Source organism: Nycticebus coucang, chromosome 16 (genome assembly GCF_027406575.1).
Source record: "Nycticebus coucang isolate mNycCou1 chromosome 16, mNycCou1.pri, whole genome shotgun sequence".
Classification (NCBI taxonomy): Eukaryota; Metazoa; Chordata; class Mammalia; order Primates; family Lorisidae; genus Nycticebus; species Nycticebus coucang.
In genome coordinates, this window is record NC_069795.1 from 34661048 (window position 1) to 34681775 (window position 20728).

Genomic DNA, 20728 nt, shown 5'->3' on the forward strand with positions numbered 1-20728 from the left:
ATGATGATGATGACAATTTGGATTTTTATAGGATATGATAGAGCTTGAATGTCTACTATATCCTGATACTATTCTGGCACTATTCACAGACCTTGAACCAGGTACTGTCTGGAGCTGCACAGTTTAGTTCTGGGGTCTGATTCACCAATGTGAAGCTGTCTGAAATCTAGAGGAAAGATGATTAAAACCAAGAATTTTGATCAGCAGCAAGACGTTCGCTATCATTTCTCTCTAATTGGAAAGCAAGGTAAGAGTATACCTATAATACTTGCCTTAAAGCTACATTTGCTTATCAAGCACAGTTGGTCACTTGTGCTTATTTGAGAAGGCTTCCCTCCAGGGCCAAAGCCATGGCATGGCACTCTGCTGACCCTATTATTTGGAAGAAAATGTGCTATAAGAAGCATTAATATTAGGAAGAAGGACCCAAATCCATGGCATGAAATTTAGTCTTCCTCAACCATCTCTACTACATTCATAGCATCTCAGACACAATCTACCCCATCACTAAATGCTATACTCCTTGTTGTGAGATGATTTTCATGTTGTCTTTCCTTTGCTTTAAAAGCCCTGATGCTCACCCACATTGCATGGTTTCCTTAAATGTAGCAGTACCCAAAGTGGAACTTAATTATACATGATTATTTACAGTCTTTCTCTTTTCTGGTCTGTGGGTTCCTTTTGTGTTTTGCCTCTATAGAAAGTGCTTCATACTCAATTATAACATGAAAGAACTCTTGTCACAGTAGAGTATCTAAAAATGCCTTTTGCCTTTATCTTCATTTAAAAACTTTCTGGTAGATTTAGTCTGGCCCTTTTTATACAGGGTGTCCATGAAGTTCGTGTGCATTTTTAAAATAGTTTAATGATAATGATGTTCTAAAGTGTGGTCCTAAACTGTTTCCTAGATTGCAATGCTAATGATGCCTAGCTAGGTGTTCACCTAAAAAAACATAATAATTAATGAAAGAAGCTAGAGAACCTGATAACCAGTATACATATTGGCATACAAGTTTTTCACAATTATTTCTTATCACTCAATTAATTAAATAGCAAATGCAAAAACTTTATTTCTGCAGAGTCCTATAAAACGGTGTATCTCAAGATTGATCCTTTTCTGTTTGTCAATATGTGTACATTCAAGGAATGCTTTGCTCAATTTCAGATTCAACATAATATAACTGGATTTTATCATTGTAGTAATCTGAAATGGTCCCCAAAAGATAGTCACCTCAAATCCTAGGAAGCTATGAATTTTTCCTTATTTGGGAAAGAGTCTTTGCATGTGTGATTAAATTAAGCATCTCGAGATGATATAATCTTTGATTATTTAGGTCAGTCCTAAATCCATTGACAAGTGTCCTTGTAATAGAAAGGCAAAGAAAGGTTCAAGAAAAGGAGAGAAGGAAACACACACGTGTGCGCGCGCACACACACACACACACACAATGAGAAAATAGAGTCAAGATGGAGACTGGAATGGCAACAGCTGCTAGAAAGAAGCTAAAAGAGGCAATGAATAGAATCCTCCCTATAGTCCATGTTGGGAGCACTCCCCACTGAACGCTCGATTTTTGCATGCCTGACCTCCAGAAACATGAAGAAATACATTTCTGTTGTTTCAAGCTGCCAAGTCTGGGATACATTTGTTATCAGAGCAGCTACAGGAAACTAACACATTATTGGAAGTTTCACCCCTCCCTGCATACACACATATCTTCAGTGTCGCCTCCTGGTTTGTGTTTCTCCATAGCATTGATAATATTCATAATATTAACCTTGATGTGTCTCTCCAGATAGAATGTAACGGGGGTTACAGGTAAGCATGTTCCATAAGAGAACTCTTGGTAAAATAATAATAAAGCCCAATATGCCAAACGAACATACGCTTCCCGAGTAATCAAAAGGGTAATTACTAATTTTAGTCTGCTCTGATATAAAAATGAGGTGCCACTTTTTCATTATTAGAAACTCATTCTACCAAAATTTCATCTTTAAAAGAGTATGGCTAAAGTCAGTGAGGACAAATTAAATGAAATAAAAGGCAGTCTGTGCAGTTGATAAGGGAGATAGATACTTACATGGGAGAGCAGGATCCAAATGTGGTGCTTACGATCCATCAGGTAGTCAACTTATCATTGTCAAATTTGATATTTCATGTAATGGAAGGGAACATAAGCTCGTCATGCTTCCAACTGGGAATGATCTATAAAGACACCTTTAAATGGGGCAGAAAAAGCAAAATACATCATACAGACATCACAGGTTTTTGTGAATTTTATTGGCTGATAATACAAATCAATTATATTTCTGTAAGCTATTCAATGAAATAAGACAAAATATCTGTAAGATAAAATAAAGATGTTTATTCTTCTAAAAAATTGGAAGAATACTTAGCATACTGAAGCTTTTTACCTGTAAGTAAATCAAAATGAATGTTGTGAAAATTATTTATGCTTGTTACTACAGATATAATGTAAAACTTTTTAATATAACCAGACACATTCAATTTATTTGGCACTGGAATTAAAAGAAGTGTTTAAGATAGAGTGGCAATGGATATCTATTGGAAGGCAATAGCAAAACTACTAATAATATCGTAATGCCCATTTTACCTTAAAATAAACCTACATCATTTATAATGAGCTAATAAAACAATAGACAATAATATTCTATATTTTTTCATCTACTCTGATATAAAAGTGAGGCATAAATAAGAAGTGAAGTGTTCACATATTTAAATGATCAAAACAATCAGATACTTTAAAATACATTTCTCTCATTACGCATGTACACACACCTACTGTTAAATAAATCCAAAACACTACTTTGTAAAATGCCTCTGTGTGCAAACAAAATGCATCAATGTTGAGACTTTAACTTAAGTGACAAATAAAAAAGTATCATCACCAGTATTCAGCATAAGTAAAATACACAAAAAGTAATTTGATACAGTCATTTTCCCCAATGACATAATGATGAAAGCATCTGTCATTTTTAACTCTAGAAACTTTTAAAACTGTATTTAGGCATGAGTGTGAGGTATATACACATATGTACCCATATATACACATTTGCACACACACATACACATATGCACACAACTTTCCGGTGAATATTTAGGTTCTTTGAAAGATTGATTTTTCAATACATTTCTACTTACAGTTTTAAATCTAAAACAGTTCAATAAATAAAATAATAATACTCCCTGCTATTTTTAAAGAATGATAAGTACAATGGAATTCTTGGTAAACTAGAAATTAGTGTATAAAACCTGACTTCATTTCTACATTTTATTACAAAGGAGATGTAGATTTGTAATTCAAAATTCAGTTAAGCCATCAGCCTATTTTTAGACTTTCTAATCAAAACTACTACATTGATAAAACATGTACCCTCAAAAATAAGAGTAATGTTACAGCTTCTATGACTTTAAATATTTGATTTCATGAATATGTAGGACTTATTAAAACTTTAAAAAGCACCTTTTATAGCATTTGCCTGAACTTCTACCGAAACTGGCAACAAAAACATATGGGGTAATGCTGATTTTTAAGAAGATATTTGAAATTATTGTAGAATGGTAATAGTTCTGTGGGGAGGAAAAAACTTTATAGATCTTATGAATAACAAAGTAACCTACCATTAGCAATTGGGTACTTACACCAAAGTTTCACAAATAGAATAGACGTTGTTTAGCTGGTTGGGATAAACATGTAAATATAGTGTTTTCTTTACTTTCTAATATCTAATTGTTAGCCACTAATAATTATCTTAAAAAGTCTTAAGTAATAATTATACAACACAGATGTCTTTAGCTGAGACTTCTTTTCAAGATTACAAATTGATATGCCTACCATATCTTTTGACTCGGAGGCTTGATACATTTCAAAGTCAAAGTAAGGGAGCCCATTAGTCTCCTACGGTTCCAACCTGTTGTTCATTCATTTGTCTTCATCAATAATATTAATGGATCACATAGTCTTTGCCAGTAAGAGTGTTTGTTCTACGCATTTGTGATACATCAGTAAAACAATTAATAAAAAATAAAAAACCACAAAAATCTCTGCCTTTAGAGAACTTAATATTCTAGAGACCTAGCCATTGCCAAAAACATCTGAATGTGAACTCTGCTCCTGCTATTCTATTTTTCTATCTTGGCCTCTTGTGCTGCTCTAAAAAACTATGTTAAATAGGCTACTTGATAAACAGTGTAAATTGCTCATAGTGTTGGAGAGTGGGAAGCCCAAGATCAAAGAACCAGAAAATTCAGTGCCTGCTTCTCAAAATGATCCCTCTAGGTCTTGGGCACCATTGACTTTTCACAACCTCCTATTTAAGCCCTGAGGCTCCCACAGACTTTTGTCCATGGATTAGTGCAGAATTTTTGTTGTTGTTGAGGGACATAAGTGGGTTACCTCTTATTCTGCTGTCTTGCGATGTCACTTTCTCACATCATTTTTATGGATATCACCCCCCTTTTGCCAGTCCGTCTCCTAAACAGTCACTTGGCTACACTCTCTGTGTTCTCTCCCAGACACTTTTTACAACATGGCCAATCTGAGAATTTTCTAAATCTTTTAAGTTCTGCTTCACTTTTGATAAGTTCTGGATATATACGTGTGTGTGTGTGTGTGTGTGTTCCATCTTCAACTCATTCTCTTATCTCACATTTTTACTGTAAGCAGTCAAGAGAAGTCATGTTATACCCTCAACATTTTACTTAGATATTTCTTCTATGGAATGTCCCTGACAGGACGTTCAACAAAACACTAGGACAGGGATAAAATTCAGCCAAGTTCTTTGCTCCTATATATTAAGGAATTTCTTTCCTCCAGCTTCTAATAACATTTCTCATTTCCATCTGAAATCTCATCATGATGTCCCTCGCTGTCTATGTCTGTACAACATTCTGTTCACAGTCTCTTAAGCAACTGATTAACTCTCTATATATAGCTTTTCTCTTTCACTAAGCCTTCACCACAATGGTCCTTAATGCTCTATTTATTTCAATGTAGTTTTTTTTCTAGGATGCATTTTCAGATTTTCCACCTTCTACCCATTATCCAGTTCCAGTCATAGTCATATTTTTAGGAATTTGTTACCAAACCCTCTCCCTGAGTACCAATTTCTGTGTTAGTTGGTTTGAGCTGTTATTTAAAAAATTACCTTAAATCTAGCAATTTATAAGCATCATAAACCTATTCCTCATGGCTCTGGAAAAGTGGGAAGCCCAAGATCAAGGCACCAGCATATTCAGTGTCTGGTGAGGGTTTGTTCTCCATTTCAAAAATGATGCCTTCTAGCTGTGTCCCCATGTGGCAAAAGGACAAGCCAGCTACCTCAGGCCTCTTCTATAATCCCGTTCATGAAGAAAAATGCCCCATAACTGAAATACCTCCAAAAGGTCTCACCCCTTAATACCATCACCTTGTGGATTAAGTTTCAACGTAAGAGTCTGAGGGGAAAAACATTCAGACCCCACCACTCCCTAAAACACAATCAATAACCAAGTTCTCTCTATGCTACCATTGAAACAATTCTCTCAAATCCATTTAATAGTCTGTATTTCCATGGATACTACCAAGTCTAAGATAATTTCTCTCCACAGTTCTTGCTGTCTTTAACATTTTTTCTACCAGCTTTTTTACTTGCTTTTAATTCATTCTCCATATCAGTAGTGATTTTTGTAAATCCATGCATGTATCTCCCTTGCATAAAACTCGTCATTATGAAGACAGTTCTATTTCTGGATGAAGAAGGAAGAGGTAGGTCCTGTTCTTGTGTAAGCAATGAAAAAATCAATAAATTGATCATTAAAACTTTAGAGTATAAAAATGGTAAATGCAAGGAAACCTTGAATAACTGAAGGCAGAGAGGAGTAAGTCATTCATCAAAGAGCAGAGAGCTATGGTAGATTTCATATCAAAGATAGGCACCTTGTCTTGGTACTGGTGAGGGCAAAGAGAAGGCAGGTGATTTTTATCAACAGTGTTGACAGGTAGAAGAATTGGAGAGTGGAAAAGCTCCAATTGCAAGGTAACAATTATTACAGTTAATGCTTCTTCTGCTCATTCCCACACTCCCAATTATTTGCAGGGAAAGACGCTGGAGAAGTGGCTGCAAACCAGAGAAGATACATACAACCCCAGGCAACAGTCTGTGCTTGGATTCCAGGGCACTGTGTTTAATTTAACATAGTGGCAGATAGAGCCTATCTAAAATCTCCAGTTGCCCTCCCAGCTCAAATACCGACAACATGAAAACAATTGGAACCACATTGGTGGCCACATAAGAGATTGGACAACGGGTATTGAGAGATGAACTCAATCTAATTAATGGCACGGCTCAGCCCCAGACGAAATCAATTCTTGAAAGAATCTAAAAAGTCAGTCCCTCACCCTAAATGCCACATAAAAGAGAGGACTCTTAATTGGGGGTTGGTGTCGGTGATAACGTATTTTGATTCAACTGACACTTTTCTTTTTTTTTTTTTCCAGAGGTAAGTGTGTGGAGTTTTATTATACTTTTTCTTTTTCTTTTTTTTTTTTATTGTTAAATCATAGCTGTGTACATTAGTGCAATCACCTGTACCCATTCTAAGATGCACCATAGATGTGGCCCCACCCATTACCCTCCCTCCACCAAAACCTCCCCCCCCCTTCGACACTTTTCTTTTGTCACATATTCAGATTATGCTAAAAAAAATGAGATATGCAGGAAGTGGAAAATCATAATCATAATTTTAAAAATTCTATTAGAAGCAAATCCATACATGATTAGCTATGGCAAAGCCTTTAATACAATAAACATATTCATAGAGATGAATATGTTTGAGAAATATATGATATTGAGATAGAAATATACGCCTGTGGCTCAGTGAGTAGGGCGCTGGCCCCATATACCGAGGGTGGCAGGTTCAAACCCAGCCTCGGCTGAACTGCAACCAAAAAATAGCCGGGCGTTGTGGCGGGCGCCTCTAGTCCCAGCTGCTCGGGAGGCTGAGGCAGGAGAATCGCGGAAGCCCAAGAGCTGGAGGTTGTTGTGAGTCCTGTGACATCATGGCACTCTACTGAAGGTGGTAAAGTGAGACTCTGTCTCTACAAAAAAAAAAAAAAAAAAAGAGAGAGAGAGAGAAAAAGGGAAAGGTACTTCCGAGTACCAAGTTTTCTGAGTACATAATAAACTTGAAATCATCAATAGATTGATAGTCCTCTTATCAGAAACAGCAAATTAGAAAATATAATAGAAAATAAAATATCATTCTCATTATCAACAAAATGCTTAAGCCCTTTGGAATCAATACAGCTAAAGACACACGGACACACGCACACATAGAAGAACTTTGTAAAGAAAATTTTAAAATTCTATTATAAGACACACAAAATAGATTTATATATAAGAGGAAAATATTCCATGTTCATGTACGGAAGCACCTACATTTCTCCAGGAATCTAAAAAAAATAAAAAAAATTCCATTTAAATTTAAGGTTGGAATTTTAAATTTTGTGTTTTCCTTTTTACTTCCATAAATATGTTGAACATGAGAGCAATTTTGTTACATATATAGATCGCTTAGGAGCCTTGTGAGAGCTTTTAGGATGTCCATCTCCCAAACAATGGACATTGTAGCCCCTCTGTGATTTCTTATCCTCTGCTCTCTCCTGTCTCCCTCATCCTTCTGCGTCCCCACTGTGCAGCACTCCACCTTCTACGTCCAGCTGTACATGTTATTTAGCTCCCACTTATGAGCGAGAGTGTGCGGAATTCCTCTTCCTGTGTCTGACTTACTCACTTAAGATAATAGCCTCCAATTCCATCCATGTCAATGCAAAATTCGTCAAACTAAATAAACTAATTCTAAAATCTATATGGTATGTAAAGGTTCACATATAAATAAGTCCATTTTGATAAAGAATAACCAAGATGTGTGAGTCACTCAACCAGTTAGAATGCAGAGCTCAAAAGCTGTGCACAATGGATGCAGCATTGCTGAGAAACAGATAAATATATTAATTGAAGAAAAAAGAGGGTACAGGCATTTGATAAAGAATAAGATGGCACCTCATAATCATAAGAAAAGGAAAGATGATTTTAATGGTATTTTAGGAAATATTGCCTCACTGTATTGGGAAAATTAAATCTGGGTACCTCTTTTATTTCCAGATAAACGTGTCCTCCCTATTAAAGATTCAGTTATAGAAAGGTAACATTTAAAGTTAATGAAAAATACTATTGAAGAAGATATTTGTGATCCAGATGTATGAAAACACATATTTTAAAAATCCAGGCTTCTTTGTCCACTTGCCACAACAATGGAGGCCTGTGTGTCTCCATATATTCTATGGAATATATTCTATGGAATATTTCTTACTTTGTAAACTTTCTTACTCTGTAAATCTATCTTTCTCTTTCTCAATAAACTTTGTTGCATCCTTGCCTTAAGAAAGTGAAACTAAATTAAAATTAAAATCCCAAAATTACAAATCATAATCTAAAAACTTGATAGATTTTGCTACTTCAAAATTAACAGCCACTTAACAGAGACTGGGCTGATTAGAAGAGTATATTGGAAACATATAAAATAAATAAAGGATTAAGAAGAAGAATATACAAGTAATTGCTAATCACAAAAAAAAAAAAAACAGACAGGAAACTTAATAGAAAAATGACAAAAGATTTTAAAGGACCATTCATAGAGAAAGAATTTACATGCCTGACAAGCATATAAAGAGCTGTTTAAACTTACTCTTAATCAAATAGTTTGAAATTATAACAATGAGCTATAATTTTATATTTATCAAAATCATGAAAATCAGAATATGGAATAATTCCATTTTTTGCAAGGATGTCAGTAGAGAGCAACTCTCATGCCTTGCTGGCAGGGTAAATAAACCATAGAAGCCATTCTGGAAAGTCGTCTGGTTATACTTAGCAAAATTACACACGTGTGTTTCCTGTGACATAGAAATCCCAGTCTTCGAACATATTCCAGAAAATGCTTGTATAAATCAGTGTGGGGATATGTATAAAGATACTCACCATGGCACTTTTTATGGCAGTAAAAAAATTGTAGCATCCTAGTTGTCCATCATCAGGGAATGGATTCGTAAAATGTGCTGGAAATAGCCAAGGCAGCAGTAAGATGCAGCGAGGACATATGGCCCAACACAGATAGTCAAAGACACAGCCAGCAACATGCAGGAATTCCACCAACGTTTGCGAAGTTACCATCCACTAATTTAACACCTCACATACCATATACGTGCATCTGTGCACACAGAAACACGTACACAAACATCTTTTTCTCCTCATATGAGTGTGTTAGAATGATATAATTTTAGACAAGACCATTTTTTTTTTGTTGTTTCTTTTTGAGAGAGAGCCTCAAGCTGTCACCCTGGGTAGAGTGCTGTGGCATCACAGTTCACAGCAACCTCCAGCTCCTGAGTGCAAGCGATTCTCCTGCCTCCGCCTCCCAAGTAGCTGGGACTACAGGTGCCCACCACAATATCTGGCTATTTTTTGGTTGCAGCTGTCATTGTTGTTTGGCGGCCCAGGCTGAATTTGGACCCGCTAGCTCAGGTGTATGTGGCTGGAACCTTAGCCACTTGAGCCACAGGCGCCAAGCCCTAGACAGGACATTTTAACAACAAAAACTATCTAATATCTATGAAAGATTTAAACGACATATACATTAATTTTATACACACGCTGTATAAAGAGAAAGAATATAATAGTATATACACACACATATGTGTGTATAAAACATGTGTAAAAGTATAGTTATCACAATATAAGGATTTAAAATATTTTTATCTATTTTCATGATTCAATTATAAAATAGTGAGATTTAAATTTGCTAAATACTTAAAACAGTTGGAAAGAAACCATGGAATCGTTCCTTAACTATAACTGTACTGATTCAGTGATTCTGCAATTCACGTTAATTGGGGCTGTTGAACAAATGCAGAGAATTACTTCATATAAAGTGGTGACAGTATCAATTATCCTTCACACGAGTTAAATTCTTTTCTGTGCCTTCTGTGAATTTGCAGATCAAAGTGGGAGCTAGAAGAATGCTTTGAGAACACACGCGGGACAGTAAAATGAATTTTGCCCTTACAAATTTTGGTGGAAAATAAAAAGAAATGTAATTGGCCACTGTGCATTTCCACTATTGATTACCAGCAGGATTTTGACTGTCATGCGTAAATGTCAGGAACACTAATTAGATTATTTCGCATTGTGTGGAGATTAACAGCAGGCCTTATTGTATATAAAATGCAAAATCAGAAGAAAGGCGTTCTGTTCTCATAAATCTTTTCTTTCTTCATAAGGCTGCTTTCTTTTCTATATCTTTTATATCCATAGGATGATGGGATCAAACTGTGCCCTGCTCAGAATGTAGATTGGTCCTGGGATGTTCTGTAAGTTTAAGTATGCAGACAGTATGGTTGTTATCCCTGATATACCAACAGTCTGCGTAGCCACGTGGAAAGATTAATTATGGCTCACATCAATTTTAGCCTCTAGATGTCATGTAAAGAACATAACATCTGAGAGGAAGCTGCAGAATTTTGATTATGGCCATCTGAAAATATGTGTGAGCCAGAGTGGCAGATGAAAAGGGGATCTTATATTCCTTTATAGAGTGTGTGCTAGGCAAGCAAAGGCAGCTAGGCTGGAAATCATGTCTTGGAATTGCATCGCAAAATGCTCACACATGTCAATTAGTCAACTCTTAGGATTAAAAGAAGAGAGGTAAGCTCTTACGTGAGGTGTGCTCTATTTGATCAATCTCTAAGATTGAAAGTGATACCGATGATAGCATTCAGATATTTCAAAGTAGCATAGCAATTAATACACTAGTATGTATCTGAGAGAGGAAGAAAACAGAAAGATACAAAAACTGAGGTTTCTGGGCTTCTTTGAAAAATAAAATAAGAGCAGAGCAGAATGGAATGAATCTTAAGTAAATTATTATATATGTTAAATTCCAGTATGTGAAATCAAAGGATATGGGCAAGGTACTTAGAAGCAGGAAAATAAAATGTGTTTCAGTTTATTTCCCAAAACTAAGCAAAAAGGAAACTAGATGAATCACAGAAAAAAAAAATCCATCAAAAAAAATTGTGTAACATGGATTAGAAAAGGAGACCATATCTGTTTGCCCCTCTGTTTCTTACAATCTGCAGTTAATTCATCACAGTGCAGCTCCCGAGATATTTAAGGACAATGGAAAATGTCCACAAGCCCTCTCTGATTTCCATTTGCAGCCCTAGAATGCAGTGGGCTGCAAACAACAAGCCATCTAAATGCCTCCCGAGGAGGGTAGATGTGCTGCAAGTAGGCAAGCTCCAGTAAGATGAGCGAGGAAACAAAGCAGACAGACAGGAGGACGGGGAAATCATGCAGAAGGACCGAGAGGGGAAGAGAAGAGCAGAATGTAGGAAAATGAGAGTCTGCTTAAACTGATGCATGGTAATAAGCTCAGACACTGGAAAACTTCACAGCTGAAACTGAAACAGCACATCTGATTTCAGAAGCAGAACAGTAGGATAATGAATAGTGTAGAACCATTTGGTTCTTAAAGCTGGGTTTAGATTCATCCCTGGGAAAATGCTAGTGATTGAAAAAGTACTGGATTCCCCTCGAGTAGCTCAAGTTGAATTTCTTTGTTTTCCCTGAAGCTGCCGAAATAAGGAAAGAAACAGACTAATTGCTGGACTTGGAGTCATAATTAAAGGTCTCACTTGTGCATCAGAATTGAGCAATATTTTAACCAAAAGAAAGTTTCCCTGACTTTACAACAAACATTATTATTATTTATAAAATTGAATTATTCTTTTACCCTAAGAGAAAAACCACATTATTTACAAATTATGATATGAACCTCAGGCACTTCTTAAACCAGAGGTGAACCACTCTTAATTATTTCTCTCTCTCTCTCTTTTTTTTTTTTTTTTTTTGGTTGCAGTGTTTGGCTGGGGCTGGATTTGAACCTACCACCTCCAGCATATGGGGCCAGTGCCCTACTCCTTGAGCCACAGGAGCCACCCTTAATTATCTCTTTTACTACTGAGTATGTAAAAGTTTTTATAGTAGAAACAATCTTTAAAGGAATAGTCAGGCCCAAATAACAGTGTTATTTGCAGCCAAGATTTGTGTACCAACAGTTCAAAAGAAAATGAGGGAAGTCTCTTTTTGAAAATGACATTTGTCACCCAGCTCTTGACCAAAACATCCCCCAACATATCGCTAAAGAATATACAAAACCATGCACATAAAAGATAAAACACACAGTGGCATACACCAGAACTTTTGGTCAGTCTATTTCCAAAATCTATAGGAATTTCCACTAAGACTTTGCAGAAACTACTTAGTAGGCACATTTTGTATACACATCTATGAGCTGTCCGGACTAAGCATCCTACAGTTTTTTGCCTACCTTCTTCCTGCTACTGGGTCAGCAACTCAAGTCTAGTAAAGATTCTTCATGAACAAGGAAATTAGATACAAGTCCCTTTCCCCCCCCCCACAGTTTTTGGCCAGGGCCAGGTTTCTGTTGAACCCACCACCTCCAGTATATAGGGTCGGCGCCCTACTCACTGAGCCACAGGCTCCGACCAAGGGTGGGACTGCAAATTAGTACAACCTTTCTGGAAGGAAGTATGGAGAAACCTCAAAGCACTCAAGCTAGATCTAGCTCAAAGCACTCAAGCTAGATCCTGCAATCCCATTACTGGGCATCTACCCAGAAGGAAAAAAATCCTTTTATCATAAGGACACTTGTACTAGACTGTTATTGCAGCTCAATTTACAATCGCCAAAATGTGGAAACAGCCTAAATGCCCACCAACCCAGGAATGGATTAATAAGCTGTGGTATATGTATACCATGGAATACTATTCAGCCAAAGTCTAAAGTCTCCATTAAAAAAAATGGAGACTTTATATCCTTCGTATTAACCTGGATGGAAGTGGAAGACCTTATTCTTAGTAAAGCATCACAAGAATGGAGAAGCATGAATCCTATGTACTCAATTTTGATATGAAGACAATTAATGACAATTAAGGTTATGGGGAGGGAGCAGAAAGAGGGACGGAGGGAGGGGTGTGGGACCTTGGTGTGTGTCACACTTTATGGGGGCAAGACATGATTGCAAGAGGGACTTTACCTAACAATTGCAATCAGTGTAACCTGGCTGATTGTACCCTCGATGAATCCCCAACAATAAAAAAAAAAAAAGAATATTTTTGACTTCTGTTAGGACCCCTCTGCTATTGTGCTCTTCAACTCTCTCTTGCTACCATTATTTACATTAGACTACTGGGTCTATTCTTATTTTGCCCTTTATTTGTATTCATCATTTCACACAAGAAGCACAGAATTTTCATGTCAAACTTCACCCAAGTATCTAATTTAAAGCATCGAGAACCACTTTTGGGGGTGGGGGAAGGAAAGGGAAAGAGAGAGGGAGAGAATGGCGAGCACTTCTTCAAAGTAAGCACAAAGAAAAATCAAGAGATACATCACAGGTCCTTGGTGTCTAAGGGACAGAGGAAGTGTTTAGGGAGCAGAATAACAAGAAAGACCTACAATCAATAAATCAGAATAGATTCTCTTTTCTCATCTTCATGTTCTATTTCAACCTGCACTTGCTTGAGGATAAATAAGCCATTTTCTTTTCTCTGTAGTTAATTTTGTGTTCAGTGGAGTATGTAAGGATCCTTCTTAACTCTTAGAAATAATAGGGCTAGGGCAGAAAACAGGGAGTAGAGTGGCTTAAAGGAAAGAAAGACTGTAGCCTCTTTTTTTAAATCAATAATTCTGTTTTTCTAAGTTTTTTAAAGTTACAAGCTAAAATTCTACACAAAAATTTGTGAATATATTACAATAACCACAAACGCCCTTCAGTCAGTGTTTCTTCTGTGCTGGCTACTCTGACACACACACACACACACACACACACACACCATAACAACTCTAGGTTTTATCTCACTTTTGGAAGTGGGGTAATAGACATTAAAAAAATACTAAATAAAAGTAGAAATCCACATAAACTAAAAATGGCTGAGCCAGAATCAGATCTCAGCTCTGTGACTGAAAATTCACACAGCCTTTCCAAGTCACACAGGTTTCTACCGCAGTAGTGAGGATTCCAACCATAGCAAACTAATACACTCATGTTGGCAGAATTTCTTTAAAATGTGCTTCCATGGCCCCTGAACCTTATTTGGTCCAAAGATGTAATGAAATACTTCTTTCTTTTAGTTTACAGTTACGATCTTTTAACTGTTAAATCTTGGAGTAGGCTTGCTCAGATAATGCTAAATTGACACATACAGTCAAATGAACACGAAGAGGAAACTGTTCTATACCCAGCCTGCAGGTGTGAAGACACAGAGTTACTAAGTTTCTCTCATCACTGACATATGTTATGCAGAATATGTCTTATAGTGTCATACGGACATTTTTTAAAAAGCCAGCCAAGCATTGCTTTCCTCTGATGCATGCAATTGAGAAAATAGCAAATATGAATCTGTAAGTACTCCTTAGAGGAAGGAAGAAAGCAAGAAAGGAAGGGAGGAAAGGAGAGGGGAAGAGAAGAAACAGGAGGAAAGAGGGGATGGGAGACTTCACTCAGATTTTAGCTTTTACTTCCCAACATGTGTGTCACTATGTAAATACACCTTTTGAGGAAACTTAAGATAATGAAATGCATGTTTGTGGAAAATGCATATTGCCATCAAATGTTCAAAAGATGTTGACTATACTCCAGCAGGGCCTAAACCTTTTTGTATTCTATTCTTTTGGGCTGAGAACGTGATAGCATCACAAGCCCACCCTGTGTTGTCACCTGTGTTCCTGGAAAGGGGCAATAAGACACACGTCTCCTTATGGGTTTCCAATACTAGATTGTAGATACAAAGATACACTTATTCCTTCATCTTAACGTGATGTGACCTAAGGGATGTGAGGTCACTTTTCAGATGGCTGAAATTATGATCAATAACAAAATAGTGTTCTAGGAAGATAAGGAAGAAATATTCATTACCAAACAAGAAACATACAAAACATAAATATATTTCATAGAAACCATCTTTTTGACACAAGATCTTTGCTTTTCACAGCTTTTATTCTTCTTGCAAATTTTCTGAAGGTAATGAAGGTTAGACTGTTTAAATATTACAAAACATTTACTAATTAAGACCTTTTTCTGGTATAAATATTTTATTCAAAAACATCATTGAAGTAGAGGTCAGGACACCCCAATCCTGTTCTAGTTTTCTCACTGGCTGAGGAACTTGACTGTCAACAATGTGACAGTGAGGCAGTGAGGTGAGTCTCCCCCCTGCAAGTAATTAGCTCTCCTCCTGTCGTCATCCGTGTTACTTGATGACCAGATGAGAATCGAATGGGAATATGTCAATCAAAAAAAGAAACCTTCCAAACACGTAAAGTACCAGGGAGGTCTAGGGCAATGTTCTTAAACTTTTGCCTGCATCAGAATTGTGGGTAAATCTTGCTGAATGACTGATGATGAGTTTTTAACCCAGAGTTCCTGAGGTGAGGCTCAGTAACTCTTATGTACAGCTGCTGCTGCTGCTGCTGCTGCTGCTGCTGCAGCTGATGCTTTGAGTTAGTTGACACTTTGAAAACTATATAGGGAACCACGTAGTGAACTAGTATTGTTGTTGTTCATGATTAAGAAAGTTTGTTGCACACTATTTCAAAAGAAGCCCATCAGTGTTTTATTTCCACATCACATGATGAATAACCAAAACTAAATCATGTACTCTCCTTAGAATTGTCAAATACTGTAAAGTTCACTTTTTTATATTTCTTAAAACCAAGAATTGTCACCTCTGACAGTTCTATTTTCTTTACCATAGCATTATGATGTATTGCTTAATAAATAAATTACTGATTTTTCTTTCTTAACTAAGGAATGAAAAGACTAGCTACTAGGAACAGAACACTGTTTGGGGGTTGTTTGTTTATTATGTTTTGTGTTTTTCCTTAAAAATAGATGCTTCTCAAATTTACACAATACTTTCTAGGCATTAATCAAATTCTTATGCTACATGAGTTCAAAAAAATCATTGTAATAGAGGTCTTAAAAGGGCTTGAAATAATACGTTCTTCCTCTTCACAGTTGATAAATTGGCAATGGTAAACAATCTAGAGTTCCACTTCCCTCCTCACGAAACCCCACTCTGGGCAGGGTCACAAGGATAATTCACACCTAACTGACATCATTATTGTAGAAGTGATCATCATTATCTGTGTGTATATATACTCATTTTCAATGTTCTTTCTGTAAGAATTAGTACTCATGAGAAGTCTTCATAGCACAGATTTACTCATCTTACTGAGAAATAATATTTTCAAAGCTCAGAATAGCTCATTTACTTTTCTCAAAACAATAATGGTCATGTCATCATTTCCACTAATTAATACAAATTCAACGTACAGCAATTAAACCTCTTCCATGTTATTCTACCATCACCATCCACACCATCTGTCAATACACACACAAACACACACACGTCATGATTAGCCACCATTCAGATATGCCTTCATAATCTTAGAAAGTAATAGTAAGACCCAGTGACCTTCTCATTTCTAGAATAGATTCAGTGTTTCTAGTTTTCCTGTTACAATTTTTCCCAACCAATTAGACCTCATTATTTCTTGGATTTTTTATGTCAGTTTTTATTTGCTGGGTGTTCATTGAGAATTAAAGTGTCATTGAATAAGTGTCATTAAAAAATAAAATGTTCTATATAAAAAGCAATGTGTTCTATACTTTTCTGTCCTAGACAGGGCAATTTAGGCCCTCTGCTATATAAACTCCCTAGTGTTAGTGGGCTAGCAAAGAAATTTATTTCTTTCTCAAACCAGGTCTAATACTGGTGATCTTATAGAACAGAACTCCCACCTGGTAATTCAAGAATCCCTGGGTCTTCTTTTTGGTGGTTCCTTCTTCTCATACAGCAGCGATTCAGCACCACTGAGATTCCCCAAGACCCTTTTAGTGAATGCATAAGGTAAATCTATATTTGTAATAATACTAAAAGGCTGTCTTTTCTATTCCCACTCCACAAAATAGTCACACTTTTCAGAACTACCTGATGTGTGATAATGTAGCCACCTGAATAAAGAATAAGAAAGACAGTAATCAAATTTTCAAAATGTAAAATAATGCCACTCCTCTCACCATTCATTTTTGTTTGGGAAAGTATAATTATAGTCATAAAAAATTTTCTATCAATAGATATTTGTTGACTAAATATACAAAACATTGACACATGGATCAATATGCAACTAAAAAGATGCTAATAATGGCAAAGTTTAATCCTCTGTCCTTGACCCTGAGCCAGTCAACATTTTCATTAATGCATTTTTGGGTTTTATAATAAGTGTATTAAAATGAATACTTTTAAAATAATTAAAATATTTCATTTAGGAAACCATAATACTGATGAATACATAAAAATGAGAGCTTTTGAGGTGTTCAATATCGTTTAAAAGCATAATGAGATCATGAAACCAAAAGTTTTGAGATCTGTTGTAGGAGGGTATCATATATTTTCCTTTTAGGTGGTGGTAAAGGCAAAAGAGAATGGGAAGATGTAACCACATCTTAGGTCCTTGGCATGAAAGTGGAAAACATCAATTGCATTGCTATTCATTCTTGAGAACTGGTACATGGAAACAAACCCATCTGGCAGCCACTTTAGAGCTGCAATTCTATGTTCTAGAAAAAGGAGTACAAATCCTTTTTGTGGGTAGATAGCTATCACTTTCACAATTTTCAATAGTAACAGTAATTATTCTCTTGGAAATACGTTTAAATTACATGGGAGAACATGCCTTGATGAGTTTCCTCCAGTCCATGTTTTTCTAATTCCTATAAGGTAGATTAATCATTCTTCTTTAATTAACATTGCTCTCTTTCAGGAGCAAAACAGGCAAGTCCATTGAATATGAACATTGAATAGTAAGTGAAATTTATTCAGGTCATGAAGGAGGTAAGGTGTCACACTGGGCAGGTTTTGCCATGGATGGCTTTCCAGGTTGTACATCAAACAAAGTTGATGGATGCAGAGCTTCTTGAGAGCTAAAGGCCAGCCAGTTCCTTGTAGTGCACTATTCATCCTAACACTTGTTTAAAAACAAAACAAAACACTAGGGATATATTTCATTTAGGAAAAAAAGCTTGAATTTACCTGATACTTTTTTATAATTTGCATAAATGTGCCACAGAAACAATTGCCTCTCTGCCTCTCTGTTCTATGACTATAGACTTTTTTAAAAAAGATTTTTGCTGTTCTATCCTAGCACCTAAGATAGTCCCTAATGCGTAGCAAAAACTCAGTAGATATTTGTTGAATAAATACACAAAGGCATTGAATCATGGATCAATGTGCAACTAAAAAAAATGCTAATAATGCAAAGTTTAATACTCTCTCCTTGACCCTGAACCAGTCAACATTTTTATTAATGTCTCAGCTATCGAAGGAAAAATAATGCTGATTAAATTTCCAGATGTCTCAAATCTGAAAGGATTATCCAACTCTATTGATTACATTATCAAGGTTCAGATATAAAAATGGCAAGGTAAACGATGGGCCCAAACTAACACAAATCAACTTAACCAAAGTAAATATCCTGCATGTTGGCTCAATGAATCAATTTTATAACTGTATGCATAGGAAAGCTTGCTGAAAAATAGTTTATATTAAAAAATGCATAAATGTTTTTGTCGATGAAAATTATAAAGTAATTAGCCATATGACTCAGTGCTAAAATAGCAAAGGATTAATGAAAGTATTGAGTACAGACGTAAAGATAAAGTAGATTAACTCAATGATGTATTTGCCATTCTCCAGCTTAGCTATTGTAACCAGCTTAGGATGTCATATTTTAAAAGCTTTTTTTTTTAAAGGTAGAGTTTTTCCAGAGGAATGTTTGACCTACAGAGAAAATGATGGGGTAAAACATCTAGCATTCAGCTAATATTTGTAAAGCAAGTGACACATTACCACATTCAGGGAGAAGTCCCACTGCAGAAGTATGACAGAGAGTGTAACAGTGCTTAGCACCAGGAGCAGAAGTTCCAAGATGTCAAGCCTCTGCACGGTTGTATCTCCAAGAAAAACTCACACAGATACCGTATGGAAAAACGTTCATTCACATATAGAAGAAACATAGAAAACTCAGCTTCGACAGTAAGTGTCAGTTCCGTCATGGCCAGTGAATCTCATTTCACATCCCTCTTGCTCTGCAGGTGAAGGAACCCATGTCTTCCCCACTAGGAAGAGAAGTAGAGTGAGGCTGGCCAGGTGCCATATGAAACACCCTTAAGCAGAACAAAGGAATACGTATCAAGTTTGGAAGAGGAAAAGATATTCCCAAACCCAGAGATACACCTAGAACTGGCTGTGATTTTTTAAAAATCTCTTCTTAAGAAAATGTTCCAGGCCAAAAGTCCATTCTTAGTCAACCAGGCAGGGATGGAAAGAAAGATGGCATCACCCTGGCATGCCCAAGACCACTTGTCTCAATAATATTTATCTTCATTTTTTTTTTTTTTTTTAGACTGAGTCTGAAGCTGTCACCCTGGGTAGAGTGTCATGGCGTAATACTTCACAACAATCTCCAACTTGGGCTCAAGGGACCCTCTTGCCTCAGTTTTTCTATTTTTAGTAGAGACAGGGTCTCACTTTTGCTCAGGCTGTTCTCGAACGCATAAGCTCCAGCAATCTGCCCGCCTTGGCCTCCCAGAGTGCTAGGATTACAGGCGTTAGCCACCGTGCCCGGCCTAACTTCAATCACTTTAAGGACTTTCCTGTCTACTAAAAGAAGTCAAGCCTTACTTTATTCCTTACTCTAAAAGTCAATACTTGATTTTATATAGGAATGGTAAAGAGGACATTATATCTCAATATAAGAAAAAATGTTAAACAATTAAATCTGTCAGAAAGCAAAATGGGCTATATTTAGACTATGTGCTTTCTCTTTTTAATCATATTTGCAAAGAGTCCATATATTGATAACACAATGAAGAATTTTCTCCCTTATCAGGAAATATAAATGACTTTGAGGATCCTTTTCTTGGCCAACATTCTATGCTACACTGTGATTCTAATTCCAGAATAAAGTAGCAGTAGTAAACAGAAAATAGACTTGGTCGCTTTTTTCATTTATTGCTGCAGCAGACTGTTTGTGGATTGGTTTATGTAAACTATTGAGCCTCCAAATATATAGCGTGACCCTCCCTGACCTCTCCCTCTCCCACTTCTCTCTGTCTACCCAACTTTTTCATCAGCTGTTGAGTGGGTTCTAATGCTCACCTATCAATTAGCCCCTCACCCTTACCTTTTCACTCTCGTCAGTTGCTAACATCACTCTACAAATTATCAACACTGTGGTGAGGTCGTTTTGCCTACACAGAGGGCAGCATATCAGCAAGGACATCGACAAGACATTCATAAAGAGGCTTTCCCTGCCTAGCAGCAATATTGAAGTTATCTTGTACAACGTCTAAAGCAAACATGTTTCCTGTTTGTCACTTTTCATCATCACATTGCCCTAGAAATTTAAAACATTAGTAAATTTCAGTTGATCTCATGTTAACCTATTTGTTTTCTACACTAAAAACTGTTTTTTTTCCCCTAAGTCTACATACTAGGCTTCCTAAAAAATGAAATAATAC